Below are 15,147 nucleotides of genomic sequence, written 5' to 3'. Positions count from 1 at the left end.
CGAAAATTATCCTTCCTAAGAATGTGAAGAATCTCTCCGTATTTGCATGGATGTCTTCAGTTGAGTCAAATCTCTTACCTTTCAACCTGTGTTTCTGGATCATATCCACAACCCCATGTTTCATCACCTATTTAACAATTTTGGGTCCGTTTCGGAAGTCTTCAATTGTCCCAACACCTGCTTACTGAAGTTGGTGTTGTTTATGTTTTTCTGACAACAATTTCAGAAAGAATTTCGCGAACACTAGATGTAAGCTCAAATCGTCAGTTAAGACTGACTGATCAGTGTAGAAACTTAAATTCAGGTCGTCAGCCATCTCCCTAATTGTAAGTCTACGTACTAAATCTAAAACTTTCTCTGTGTTTTCCTTAGCTTTTGACGTGGAAGTCCGGCCGGACCGGAAGTCAACTTCGACTGAGTCGCGGCCATCTTTGAATCCGTTAAACCAGATAAATACGTTTGACCGGCTCAGACATTTATCTCCAAAAGCTGTTCCTAAGAGTTCACAGGTCTCCGGAGCAGATTTTCCGGTTTTAAAACAAAATTTGACACAAACGCTTTGTTCCAGTTTTTCATCCATTTTGCGCAATTAATAATTCACGACACACGCACTTAACATGTTGCTACACTGTACTGAACGAAGATATCGCAATGATTCTTGCAGCATGTATCAAGGTCACATCAAGCCACCGCTTCCACGATCACGGGAAATTATATCTACTCCTCTTGAGCAGTGGCGTCACCTGTCTTAAAACTTTTCAATCACACCTCGTATTTCTTTTGATTAAAGTTGTTGAATCCCTGACGCCATATTTGTTTTCTAGCTCTTTAATTTACCCCCATGTCACTAATTATTCTTCCTCGTTTCTTTGCACTTAACTGAAATTGTGTTCCTCTTAACTGAAAAAAAGAGGTAATAATAATAATAATAATAATAATAATAATAATAATAATAATAATAATAATAATAATAATAATAATAATAATAATAATAATAATAATAATAATAATAACAGTTTGGAGTGGATACTAACTATCTTCTAAACGGCGTCAGACATTTTCTTGCTCCAGTTTTTTCTCTTCTGTTCACCAAAACCACTAACGGTTAAATTGGAGCCTCGGACATAATTCATGTAGGCTACGAATGTAAATCTCTCTTATGTGTACTTCACAAAGAGGATTTTTGAAGTGAGAAGGAAACTGTTCAAAAGGATAGTCTACAATCTGAAAAACTAAACGTGAAAATCAAAATGAAACTAATGCACTACTGTGTGTATCAACTAAAACAATTAAGTTCTTATATGTGCACTACTGTTAACGCTCTCTTGCTTCATCGCGTTGTTCAACTCTCTTTCGGCGCAGTCACTGTAGCCAGTTCCAGTTCAAAGAACACACCTGTGCATAAATGAGAACAAATGCTGAAGTGTAAGATTATATGGATATATTTGTAAGTAGATAAAAAAAATTTACAAATTAAAAAAAATAATAAGTAAGAAGATCATGACTAACCTTACAAATGCGGACATGTTCTGCTAATTATGAGCATCTGGCAAGCGTGTACATACGAGGTCCACTGGGTCCAGATTCCCCAAAAACCTTTCTAACTCAACATACATTTGTACACTTTCTCAATAAAACTATACGGGCCTTATGCAGAGTCGTTCTGACGCGTGATTAGTACCATACTAAAGAGTTCAACTAACATGTTTCCTGCAGTAGTCAGGTCTTTAGTATGACTCTAATCATACGTTAAAACGACTCTGCATCAAGCGGATTATATCTAAGTTATTAGCGATGCACAGGAGTCGAGACAATTTCGAATCTCGACTCGACTTGACTCGAAATAGAGTCGAGACATACTTTGTAAAATTCGAGGCGAGACGGGATAAACGTATTTCTTGTTTCGAATTTTCGAGTCGAGTCAAGACTGCTTGTAAAAATCTCGACTCGACTCGAATGTCTCGAAAATCTTTCTACAATTTTTAATATTATTTTGAAGAAAGTATTCACTCTGAAACAGCTTGAAACCAATTCCAGTATTTATTACTTTAGAAAGGTACAAAACGTATAAAGTTAATAGTTAATCTTTCGAGATCAAGATTTAATTTTCAGCTCAATTCAGTTAATTAAAACTAATAATTAATGTCGTGATATTTGATTGTACTTCAAATATAGTAAGAATAATATTTCATTATCTAGTTTGTATAAAACTATTATCCGTAGTCTATATCTTGTTTGTATAAAACTATTATCCGTAGTCTATATCTTGTTTGTATAAAACTATTATCCGTAGTCTATATCTTGTTTGTATAAAACTATTGCTATAAAGTGAATTTCATAAATTCTCTGGATTAGCAATTAGCAATCTATAGTAATTTAGCATAGTTATAATTGTTGTGTTTTCGTTCCCACGAACGCAATAGGGCTGCAAAACTTCTGAATTATTCGCTTCCCCAACTATTTTGAGGGTTTCATGTGTTGCAGCGTAGCTCGAGTTATGGATAATATATAATATAACATTTATTGTATATCACGTATTATGATACTTGACTATTTTACATTATATATTAATTACAATGAATGGATTGCTTGGATGCAAGAACTAGTACAGATAGGTACCTTTTACTTCTATAGGTAGGTTTTTTTTTAAAAGGATTTTTGTAAACAGTAAATTAGAAAACAATAAACTACATACAGTAGTTGTGGTTTTGGTTCCCAACATAAAAGAAATATGGATTGTTCATGTGATGTTGAACTTCAACTTTCACTCCTGGCTGATGCGTGGGTATATTTTAACTCGTATATTTTGTCTCGACTCGAATTTCGAGATGTCTTATCTCGAATTCGAATCGAGTCGAGACAGAAACATATTTTCGAGTCGAGACATTTTCTCTAGACGAGTCGAGACAGGCTTAAATCTCGACTTGACTCGACTCGTGCGCATCCCTCTAAGTTACTAAAATGCTCGCTACTGAGAAAGTGCGTTTGGTGGATTTAATCGGTTTGGCATGTGATCGGCTCAATTATTTATTGTCCTTTTGAGTAAAGAATAATACCCATTCAATATTACATACAGGCAATGGCACATAGTATTGGAACCAGGGCCGGATTCAGGATTTTCTGACGGAGGTGCACCAATAACTACCACTTCTTTTGAATTAAATTTGAAATTTTAAATGCCTTTAGGCATCTGTTATGTAAATGAAGAATATTATATTCGTTGGTGAATCCTTTTCCTTTAATCTTCAAAAATCGACTTAAGTATTGCTTTTGCAAAATTCTGCTTTGTTTTAAGCCCCAAACGGAAATGTGACAGCAGATTTTTTTTTTTTTGAAAGTGTTACTATTTTCATTGCTAACTTCTCATTTTAGATAGTGTATATTTATACCAAAGGGGTGCAGATGCACCGGTGAAGCCCTCTAAATACGGCCATGATTGGAACCCCCCCATAAAAAAGCTTGGACCCCCTCCGAACAAAAGTTTCCCGGTGCGTGCCTGACGTCTCGTAACCATTTTCTTAAACCTTCGTCAGTAAGAAAAGAATAATAGGAAAAAATATGGAAGAGAAAATGTGAGACAAGAAGAAAGAATAGTTCTTTTACAGTGAAGTGTCATCTATGTAATAAACGCTTGTGTTTCTTCCGCCGTTCGTCTGTTTTCTTAACCACTCAGGGCATTCCTCCAAGTAGCAATTTTATCTTCTCAAGTTTCACTCGTAGATAGAGAGAGAAAAAAAAGCTTGTTGTACTTAATTGTGGAAACAGATCACGAGTTTTCTCTTCTTTGCCACTCTTTTAAGTAAATAAATATATTTTAACAGGAAATGAAGTACAAACAAATATTAATTACTGTTATTTTTCTAAAGAACTCGATACGTGTTGTTTATTATTAACCGCAATTATTTTAGCCAACTACAAGTACCCTCGAGTTTGCAATTCTGGAACCAAGAGAAGACGCGAAACTACTCAAGATGGCTGTTGGGAACACGGGAATGTTTCAGGTATCGCAGGGAATTCACGACTTTATATTTTTCCATTCGGACTCAACTCGAATAATCGTGGTTATTTTTCATTATTTTCTATTGTTTTTATTAATACTATTTTTTCACGCACTACCCTAGCCAACTGTTGCATTTTCACGCGCTACCCTAGCCAAATATACAGTATTTTTCGCGCGTTACTCTAGCCAACTATAGTGTATTTTTGCGCGCTACCCTAGCCAATTGTTTCAAGTTGGCCACAAGGGAACATGATGAGGTTAGATTTACATCGAAGTTGCACCACCCGAGTGTGACGTATTATCATGGTTGCCAAGGTGGAACCAAACGAGCCCTGCGAGGCTTCTAACCCCCTTCGCTCGCTCAGCTATGTTTCTTAACGTAAGTAAATCACTATTTTTATCAATAAAGTTCTGTGTGTAAAGTATTTTCCCCTTCCTGGTGCCTCCGGAACGTTCCCCTTTCTATCTGCCAATTAACTCCTACAACCCTAGCTTCGCGAGGGCCACTTCTTACTCTTCTGTTGATTTATAATGTCATTGTTTCTAAGGGCTATCACAAATCTCTAGGTAGATGGTGGGAAAAGGACAAAATTATGAATTATATATTACATACAAGGAAAGGTGTGTATTATTTTCATCTTATTTTAATGAAAAAAAGTGTTATGAAAATTTAAAAACTAAAAAAAAAAAAATATTTCCATGGGCCGGGTTTGAACGCACGTGAAAAGCAATTTTGATTACTAGTCCGTTCGCTAGCGCACTCGGCTACCCAACTTCCGGTATTTGATTTGTGCTATATGTATGCTACATGGCGAGAAATGGATAATTTCAACCAATCAGAGAAGTGTATTTAGTTCCTATGGCTAGGGTTGAGCGTGATTTAAATATATGCATACAGTGAAGAGAGACAATCAATATTTTACTCGAAATATTGTACTGTTCATAGCTAAAATTTATATATTTTTGAAAGGGCAAAAACGGAACATTTTCAATTTGAATAATACACGACACTTTTCCATTCGAATTGCGTGCTATGACAAAAAGGAATTTAATTACCACATTTTCTGCGAGAACACATTCTTTTTCGCATTTTCAAATGATAGAGCGCTTACCTCTTGTGCATGGAATCTTTGGTCGATCCCCGGTCAAGTGAGTTTTTCATGGTCAATATCTTATCCGTGGACTTTCTCTGGTTACTCCCGTTTCCTCCCCCCACATTATCATTCCACCAATTATTCCGTCATCATTCAGTTGCTTTAATCATCGTCTCTTTTAGCCTAAAGGACATAATCGTGGTACGTTAAACTAAAAGATTGCATTTCATTTCATTTGAAGGCACATGAAGTAATAAAATTCTGTTGAAGGCAGTGAAGTGATGAGTGATATAAAGTGAAACTTGCGTGTATGGGTTATGAGATTCAGATACTCCCCTTTAAAGTATATTTTACCCGTTTAGATGTTACGGAATTTACTTCATTAACGAACTCTCCCGAGATAATTCTCCAGGCTATTTGTTACAGGAAAAAAGAATTCAAAAACTCGCTTTCAGGTTCAAGAGTTATCGCGTGGGGGTAACAGATTTGCATGTACGTACACGCTAGCATCAGGCCCGCAACCAGACACAGAAGTTTGGGGGGGACCATGAATAAGATAGGGGGTCCAAGTCATTAAAAAAATTATCTTACAAATATCTAAATTATTATTTTTGTGTTAATAATAGCATTTTGTATTGAGATCTGGAGGGACCATGAAAAGTTTAGGGGGGCCAGGCCCCCCTGACTGCCCTCTAGTTGCGGGCCTGGCTACCATTAAAGTCTTATGAGGCTCCTTAGGGTGATTCTACTAAAACTGATTTCGATTCATGGCAGATCAATCGATTCATAGCATATGAAGTGGGTTTTTGACTGTCATATACTTCCTCCCGTCACCAATTTAAAAAGGTACTGTCACGACGTCAGGGCCGTTTTGAACCTCCCTGGCTCCCTAGGCACTTCAAATGGTTACAGTCCCCCGTATTTCCAGAACACCCCTTCCTTTAGGTATTACCTTGCTAGCTTTGGTTCGGGAGGGATTTTCCCTTAGCTCTCTTACTCTTTTCCCTTTCTTTGTTTTAGCTCTTTGAAGAGTCTTTCCATTATTTACAGCCTATGGACCCGCCGTGTCCCGGACTGGCAACCGGCAGCCGTAAAGAAAGGATAGTGGCATGGTTTGGCCAATCTTGTTCATTTCTTACCAAGGATGTTATAAAATAGAGGATCTGTGCATACAACAAAATCGTGAAGGCATACGTCACAGCTTCGCCACACCCACTCTGCCCTCTCCGAGCCACTAAGATCGCAATGTTTCGAGCCAACAATCATAGCGGAAACGTGAATAACCAATTAGAGGTCCCGGCTCAGACGATGCTCGGTTGTCTTTTGGCTTCATTGAGTTCATACGTTGAAAATACGTATGGGAAGATCCTCTAACATCCTTGTTTCTTACAGCATCACGGACCACCCACCCATCGTTTTGTAAATTAGTATAGTAAACTAATGAAATCGTACTGTAATTGCAAACGATTTCATTAATTTATTGTACTAATTTACAAAAGTACCGTGATCCGTGATATGGATTTCTATTTTCAATTAACAAAAGTAAAATTATACGTATTACATTTATATTAGCCGCCGAGATCTAGTTTGTTTGTAACCAGGTAGCTCAACCGGAACGAAAATTACGTTTTCTGGACCAGCGTATTTTATTTTTTGTTTTTTCGCCCTCCGATTTTTTGCTCCCAAGTCACGTGCCTAGCGCGCCTAAAGCGGCCCTGCACAACGTGTACACGAACACAGAAATATCGTGGACTCTGCACCAGCGCTTAAAGTGACATCAGATGAGGTGACGGTATGGAACAAATATGACCGCTTAAAGCAGTAATTTTGACAGAACCCTAAAGAGTATCTCTACTCCTGACATTTTTCCATTTTTGATGTGAAAAATCTATGGACAGAGAGAGAGAGAGAGAGAGAGGACTAATATAGTAAACGTTTTACTTCCCATTATCATCAGCCTAACAGAAATAAATATTTATAATATAATTTTGCTTTCGTAAGATTTTGCTCGAGCATATCGTCGAACTAAATGTGAAAGAACACGGATGGTAGGTTTTCTTAAACATCGCATTTACAATAACATAGTGATCCAACGAGGCCTTTAAGTGAATTAAAACGAGAAAACACATATAATTTATGTTCATTTGCTTTTTCGTCTCGTTTTCAAGGCTTTGTAGGCACTCTCGTCTCGTCTCTACTGTCTAGTATTTAATGATTCTTTCCAATCTCATTTCCATTTTCAAAAGCTTCGTCTGGTCTCGTCTCGTGGTCAACACTTCATTTTCTTATAATTGTAAACGCAGAAGTTCAGACAAAATGAAAAGAATAATTTTGAATTCAAAAAAGTGTCCTGTCAGTGCCAGGGGCGGATCCAGGTTAAACATTTTAGGCGGGTGATAGGATAGTTAGAATTTTCTGAGAGGGGGTGGAATTGCTTGCACAAATGTCGAAAAATTCAAGAGCACAAATTATGCCATTGAATAGGGTGATAGAGAATTATTCCTTTCGAAGCAGCAGCAACGAAATCTTTAACCCTTTGGGGATCTTATCGTACATTTTGTACGATACGCATTTTTCATGGTACATTGCGTTATTTCTCTTCTATTTGAGCTTTTTCGTCCGTTTTTTTTTGTTTGTTTTTGTTTTTCAAGTTCAGATACATTGTAGAAGACATCACGTATGCTTCCAGACCGTCCTGCGTCCAGACATAGGAGGTGATGACGTCATAAGTCTAAAAGTTATATTTTCGTGTAATACTTTTTGGGGGGTTTATGGAAAGTATTTTTGGCGGTCTTATTTTTGCACGTAGAAGATTGAAATTTTGCACAAACATTCAGTCCACCGAGTAGTATTTACCAGATTTTTTGTTCCGATGTCAGTGCTAAAACAGGGGGGGGGGAACCAGAGGGGCAAAGGGGTGAAAAAAGGGATATTTTTACCCCCAAAATCCGGTTTCTCGTCATTTTCCCGCCTCACATACATGATGGGGACACGTGAGTCATACCGTCTGAAAGGCAGTTCCATTCTGAAGAGAATGACGGTCGAATCATTATCCTAGGGTAATTAAGGACGTCTTAGAGATTTTTTGAAAAATATACTTCTATATAGGGAAAAATGAGACATGGTGGGTATATTTTTTTGGCGGGCTTACTTTTACACCTAGAAGATTGAAATTGTGCACAAACGTTCAGCCCACCGAGTAGTATTTACCAGATTTTTTTCAGATCTCTGCGTTAAAACGGGGGGGTCCGGGGGGGCTAAAAGTTGAAAAAAAGAATATTTAGACCCAAAAAATCCCGTTTTTAATCATTTTCCCGCGTTAGATACATGATGGAGACACGTGAGTCATACCGCCTGAAAGGCAGTTCTATTCTGAAGAGAATGATGGGCGAAACATGACCCTAGGGTAATTAGGGATGTCTCAGGAAATTTTTTACCTGAGATCATGGTGTTTTACGGTAATTTGGGGCATGGTGGGAATTCCTGATAAAATTTCTCCCGCCCTTGGTATTCACGATAGAAACTTGAAATTCGGCACACACATTCAGCATACCAAGTACTATTTATCAGATTTTTTTAGATGGCTACGTTCACACAGGGCCGCTCCAGAGGGGCCCAAAGTGCGAGAAAAAAATTTCCCTCCAAAATTTTCTCTTTGACATCATTTTTCCCGCTCCTGGTATATGGTATGAGCATGCAAGTAATATCATTTGAAAGCCAGCTCCATTCTAAAGAGAATGTGGTATGAACCATGATCCTAGGATAAATAGTGAGGATGCAGTACCTGCTTGACTGAAAGTCTAAAAAATAGCCCAAAAAGCCAAGATCCCAAAAGGGTTAATAATGCAAACATATTTGTTGACTGAATGCTAACGTCGTACTTATTTCTATGAGTAAAATCTGTTTTCTATGCTAATTACGATTTAAATCAGTTATTTCTGCCGGTATGCCATAGCGGTCGATTTTCCAACTTTCGTATGCATAACCGGCTCATACCGGCTCACTTTAAGCACTGCTCTGCACCGTCATTCCCATAAGCCAAGCTTCAGGGGGAATTGGTTTACTGACATTTTTTCCTCGCGATTATGATCCTAACGCCCCACATGGCTTCAATACAGAGCCATGGATTCAAAACCAGCATCCAGCAAGAATCGAACCAGGAATACTTCGCAACAGGTATGAGAGCGCTAGCACTGTGCTATTATGCTCCCGACAGCAGCAAGTAAGGACGACATTTGAGAATTAGGATTAGGAATTAGATTTCTGCGCTTTCGGCATCTATGGCCATGTTAACTCGTCACTAGGATTAGAGTTAGGAATTAGATTTCTGCGCTTTCGGCATCTATGGCCATGTTAGCTCGTCATTATTATTAGGAATAGAAAATAGATTTGTGGGCTTTGGCATCTATGACCATCTTAGCCCGTCACTAGGATTAGAATTAGGAATTAGATTTCTGGGCTTTCGGCATCTATGGCCATGTTAGCCCGTCACTAGGATTAGAATTAGGAATTAGATTTCTGGGCTTTCGGCATCTATGGCCATGTTAGCTCGTCATTATTATTAGGAATAGAAAATAGATTTGTGGGCTTTGGCATCTATGACCATCTTAGCCCGTCACTAGGATTAGAATTAGGAATTAGATTTCTGGGCTTTCGGCATCTATGGCCATGTTAGCTCGTCATTATTATTAGGAATAGAAAATAGATTTGTGGGCTTTGGCATCTATGACCATCTTAGCCCGTCACTAGGATTAGAATTAGGAATTAGATTTCTGGGCTTTCGGCATCTATGGCCATGTTAGCCCGTCACTAGGATTAGGATTAGGAATTAGATTTCTGGTTTTCGGCATCTATGGCCATGTAAGCTCGTCACTATTATTAGAATTAGAAAATAGATTTGTGGGCTTCGGCATCTATGACCATCTTAGCCCTTCACTAGGATTAGAATTAGGAATTAGATTTCTGGGCTTTCGGCATCTATGGCCATGTTAGCTCGTCACTATTATTAGGATTAGAAAATAGATTTGTGGGCTTTGGCATCTATGACCATCTTAGCCCGTCACTAGGATTAGAATTAGCAATTAGACTTCTGGGCTTTTGGCATCTATGGCCATGTTAGCCCGTCACTAGGATTAGAATTACGAATTAGATTTCTGGGTTTTCGCCATATGTGGCCATGTTAGTCCGTCACTAGGATTAGCATTGGGAATTAGATTTCTGGGCTTTCGGCATCTATAGCCATGATAGCCCGTCACTAGGATTAGGATTAGGAATTAGATTTCTGAGCCTTCTGCATATACGACATGTTAGCCCGTAACTAGGATTAGGATTAGGTATTAGATTTCTGGGTTTTCGGCATCTATGGCTATGTTCGCCAGTCAGGATGAGAGATGACGTTCTTTGGTGATTACACTATCTGAGGAAAGGGAAGGAAGAAAGGATTGGGGAAGGAAGGAAGCGGTCAGGGACTGTGCTCCCGAGAAAAGGAACGGAAATACAGTTCGTATCTAAACTTTTTGTTAACTAAATATTTGGAACTCAGGTACTTACGAATGAATACCACTTGCTAGCTAACATTTTCCACTTGGGGAACACGTGTGCTTCATATACTAAACGTATCCTATAAGACGGTCCAGAAAAAAATCGAAGAAAATTCGATCACGCTCTTGAGAATTAGTGCCAGTTTAAATCACCTACCTGCGCCCTTTTTTTGTTCTGTGTAACGTGTAATTTTCAAGTATGATGCACATGAGATCGATATTCTATCTCTCAAATCGATTTCCTTTTTCTGATTTTTGTTGCGGGCGATTTCTTTAAGCATATGGCATGACAGTTAGCGCATCAAAGTATTGATGATCAAACGCGGCGCCTGCTACAAAAAACAAAGAAATAATAAAAAAAAAAGAAGAACTTAACGAAGAGATATTGTCTGCAATTTTCAGTTCCGCAAAAGCAGAACTCAATAATCATAAAGTCAATAATCGTAAACCACTTTTCAAAGATAAATACCTTTCATTTTGAGACGGAGGCATTTCCAGAAACTCATGCGGAGGAATGGAAAGAAGTTGAAGTAATTTTAACAGCCATCTGCCGCACCCATCAAATTACAAACGAGTAAATCTTGCCACCCCTTCTTTCTTCTTTCTTGTTAATATAATTCAAGATTTTCAATACACCCACCTCAACTAGTTTTTTTTTTAAATAGATGTTCCAATCGGATGAGACTAAGTGCACGGCTATTCGATGCGTTCGCAACGCGATTTTATGGCTAATGCGTACGTTTAAAATACTCTGACCATTTATTTAAATGTGGATGACTAATCACAATGTCCTGCAAACGCGAAAGCAATAAAAACGAGCGAAATACGTTGGCTCGAGCGTATTTGGTGCGTTTCGGAGCAAATGACCGCCTGCAGTTTCGGAATCAGTAAAAGATGTCTAAAGGAAGGAAAAAAGGAAAGACGTGTTGCCAGGCAAGGGGATTTTAGAAAGAAACAGCTGTTTGGGAGATGCCTTGTGCAGAATATTGGAATTCTGCTATTATAAAGTATGTGCGTGTATAACAAAAGAAAATTCACAAAAGATACAAGGAAATTACGAAAAATTAGCTAATCACAGAAAAATCTATGTAACACAATAGTTTTGTTTCTCGTGATTCGCATGAATGAGAATAGGGGTGTGCTAGTAAGGCCTGGAAACCCTGAATGGCTCACAGTATGATTTATAACTCTGGCGAAAGTAAACTTACCGAGTAGCCACCTAGATCGCGTTCACTGTGGAGGGGGGGGGATAACACGTTGGAAACACATTCTCGAGTAGCCATACACTAACCGCTGGTTTGCGGTCAGTTCTGTTTGCGAGTAATGCCATTATCGTCTGCGTAGCGACCAACTTTGATTGGCAGGTTGATAAGGATGAAACGTACACTGAAGGTGGCACCTACAGTTCAAGTAGGAACTACAGCTAAAGACGGCATCCAGTGGCAGGCTGCGCCCATGAGACTGCTTTTATTTGGGAGGGACAATATTTCAATGAAAATGGTACAATTACACTACAGAATGTTATTTTTGAAAGGAAAACGTTTAATTTAGAGAGCACAATGATAAATTTTAAAGGAAAAAAAAACGTAAATTTAGAGGATGACTTGTAAATTTCAATAGTGAAACGTAAATTTACAGAAATTCAAAGTAGAAACGTAAATTTAGTGGAAGGAATGGTAAATTTCAAAGAAACGTAAATTTAGTGGAAGGAATGGTAAATTTCAAAGGAGAAACGTAAATTTAGGGGAAAGAATGGTAAATTTGGATTATTGTATCCAAACCCTTGAGGAATCTGAACACGTAAAGCGTTTAAATTTTAATGTTCTCCCACCAGGAATCAAATCCGGAACAGTGGCGTAACTATGTTTTATGCTCTCCCTCGCAAGAGAATACCCAGGGCCCGCGCCTTAAAAACATTTTCTGTGGAATGAGAGATAACATAATAAATAATCTTACTTCCTTGTATCTGTGAATAATGAGTTAAATGCATTTAGCTGCTAGGCATAAATATTCATAAATGGAAACCATTTGTTATACATATAATTTATTCAATAAGCTTCAGAATGAAAGATGGACTTATCTTTTTGCAGCCAGTGACGTCAGTCTTCATGAAAAGTATCAGGAATTAATTGTACGGTTTCCTTCTTGCTTTCCTGTCAACAAAATCCTTTACTAACTCCCTTAGATCCATTTTTTCAGCTTCGTCCGCATTTATTGAGAGCAGTACTAGATTACTTAATCTATTTTGCCCCATTGTGCTTCTCACATAGTTATTATTATTATTATTATTATTATTATTATTATTATTATTATTATTATTATTATTATTATTATTATTATTATTAATTTCGAGAACGACGTGTTAGTGGAACTGACAGAGACAGGGAGCGTCAAAACAACAAATACGCGGTAATAAGTTCTGAAAAGCTAGACACCAATGACATATTTTAGATTTCAAGCCTTGTTAGGACAAACACAGAATTCTGAATACTTATTTTGGATTTCAGCTGTTTCACAAAGCAAATTACTTCCATTGGAAACGAAGAATCAATATAACAACTGTAAGTTGTTAGAAGTATCTGACTTTCCCTCTTTTTTGTTCCCGGTGCTTGACCTACACGTCAAGTATCCCAAATATAGCCGAAAAAGGGTAGGGTGGAAGAATATTGTAGACTACTATACTAATGCCAATTTGACTTGATCCCTAGTCTTCCGTTACAAGCGCTGCTATTGGCTGAAGGAATTCCACTAGCTTTCTCTCGCTTAGCAACAGCTGAACCCTTATTGGCTCAACGCGTTGGTGTGTGAGGGTGTGAGCTTTAGTTCGCATTTTTGCCACGGCTCAAGACATTTTGGCAGCACAATACAAAACTGTTAAGCATTGATTCGGCCTATTAGAAGGCTAGGGTGAAGGGCCCTCTTCGAGTGTCGCCCCCCCCCCGAATTGCAGGGTTTCGCGCCATAGTAATTACGCCCCTGATCCGGAACCCTTGTTTCGAACACGAGGTTAAGTGAACGTGTTGGCGGATTGGTGGCAAGAGTGTGATGTTGAGTGAGGTTACATCAAAGTGAGCAGCTCTCGTATTGACCACATCATTTCCTATATGTAAACCGACATCTAGACAAAGTCTTATATACACCCTTCCAAGGTACTTATGTTCTTAGCCGCTGTTTCTTTATCGTTCGCTGCCATAACCCAGGATGCCTTTTAAGAGTGCTCTAGGGGGGGGGAGGAGTCGACTTCTATGCATGTTTCCTGTAGGATAATTGCATGTAAACTCGGAAACTACCGTAAGATCATTGCTCAGAATCCGGTACTACCTTTATGTTTCTGTACGGAGCAAAGTCGTCATTTTGAGAGTCTAGAGTGGGGGACAATTAGTCCCTCCCGAGTTTGAAATCTTATACATTGTTTTGAGCTTCATATGGCACTTCCTAAATAACGGCGCCCTTTTTCTCTTTCAGTCCTCCAAAGGACACAGTCCTATTTCGTTTCTCGATAACTTTTGCCTGAGGCTGGGGTACTGAACATGTAAGACAACAGAAGATATACTCTTTTTTTTTTTTTACCAAGAATATAATAATAAATTAAACCAATAAAACCTTAAGGTGATGTTTCCAATTGCCGCGATATTACAATAATGGCTAACCGTCGCGGCGTGATTGTAGTGACTCTGTTGGCGGGAAACGTTCATCAGTTGACTGTGTTCCCAGGGTGAGGCCCAGCAAGCGGCAAACAGTGTGGGAGGAGACCCCGTAACGATTATGCAAATGTGATGACGCATTTAATACTGAGAAATCAAGCATTTTTTCTTCTCTCGTTTCTTTCCTGTCTTGTTTTTGTTTAGAAGGAAAAAACCTTTGGATGAAAGAAAAACAAGAAAAATCTCATCTGAAAACGAAAACCAAAACAAAAGAAATAAAGTCATATGAATTAGAACGTGGGATTTATATATTTAAAATATGAACGTGTGACTATTGAACAAGAAAAAAAAAATCAGTTTTGTTAGTTACAAAGAGTGCATGGTCATAATATGTATTTAAGTGAAAATTGCTTTGGTACGAAAACTGAGTTTGAGTCTTGTTGCGAGTAAATATGGTTTCAATTCCATACTAAACTATAATTAAATTCACATGCCCTCAAGCCTCCGTGTTGGAAAGATAGGTTAAGTAAACATTGTAAATGTTAACCTATTTTAAGGTCAAAGTTTACATGAATAAGAATAGCATTTTCCTTATAGCAGTTAACACAGGATCCGGCAGAAAAATATGACTGTTTTTGAAATCATAACTCAAAGTTATATAATAACCAGTGGCGTATTTACGATTTTGTTTCGGGAGGGGCTTTGCTAACTTTCGGGGGAGGCTTTGCCTGGAAATGTGAAAATTCTGCAAGATATTTCATTTACTTTACTATACTAAGCAAGATTTCGGGGGGGGGGGGCTTAAGCCCGGAAGCCACCCCCCTAAATACGCCACTGATAATAACTAACTAACTTTATGGCGTATGGAA

General features: G+C 38.2%; 1 protein-coding gene across 1 annotated transcript in view; it reads left to right on the top strand.

The window, feature by feature from the left end:
* m (zona pellucida domain-containing protein miniature) overlaps positions 1–15,147 on the top strand; it is a 244,358-nt gene that overhangs the window by 135,514 nt on the left and 93,697 nt on the right. The window lies entirely within an intron of this gene.

This window comes from Thermobia domestica, chromosome 4 (genome assembly GCF_964235325.1).
Source record: "Thermobia domestica chromosome 4, izTheDome1.hap1.1, whole genome shotgun sequence".
In the NCBI taxonomy this organism is placed as follows: domain Eukaryota; kingdom Metazoa; phylum Arthropoda; class Insecta; order Zygentoma; family Lepismatidae; genus Thermobia; species Thermobia domestica.
This window is presented reverse-complemented; position numbering and strand designations above follow the sequence as displayed.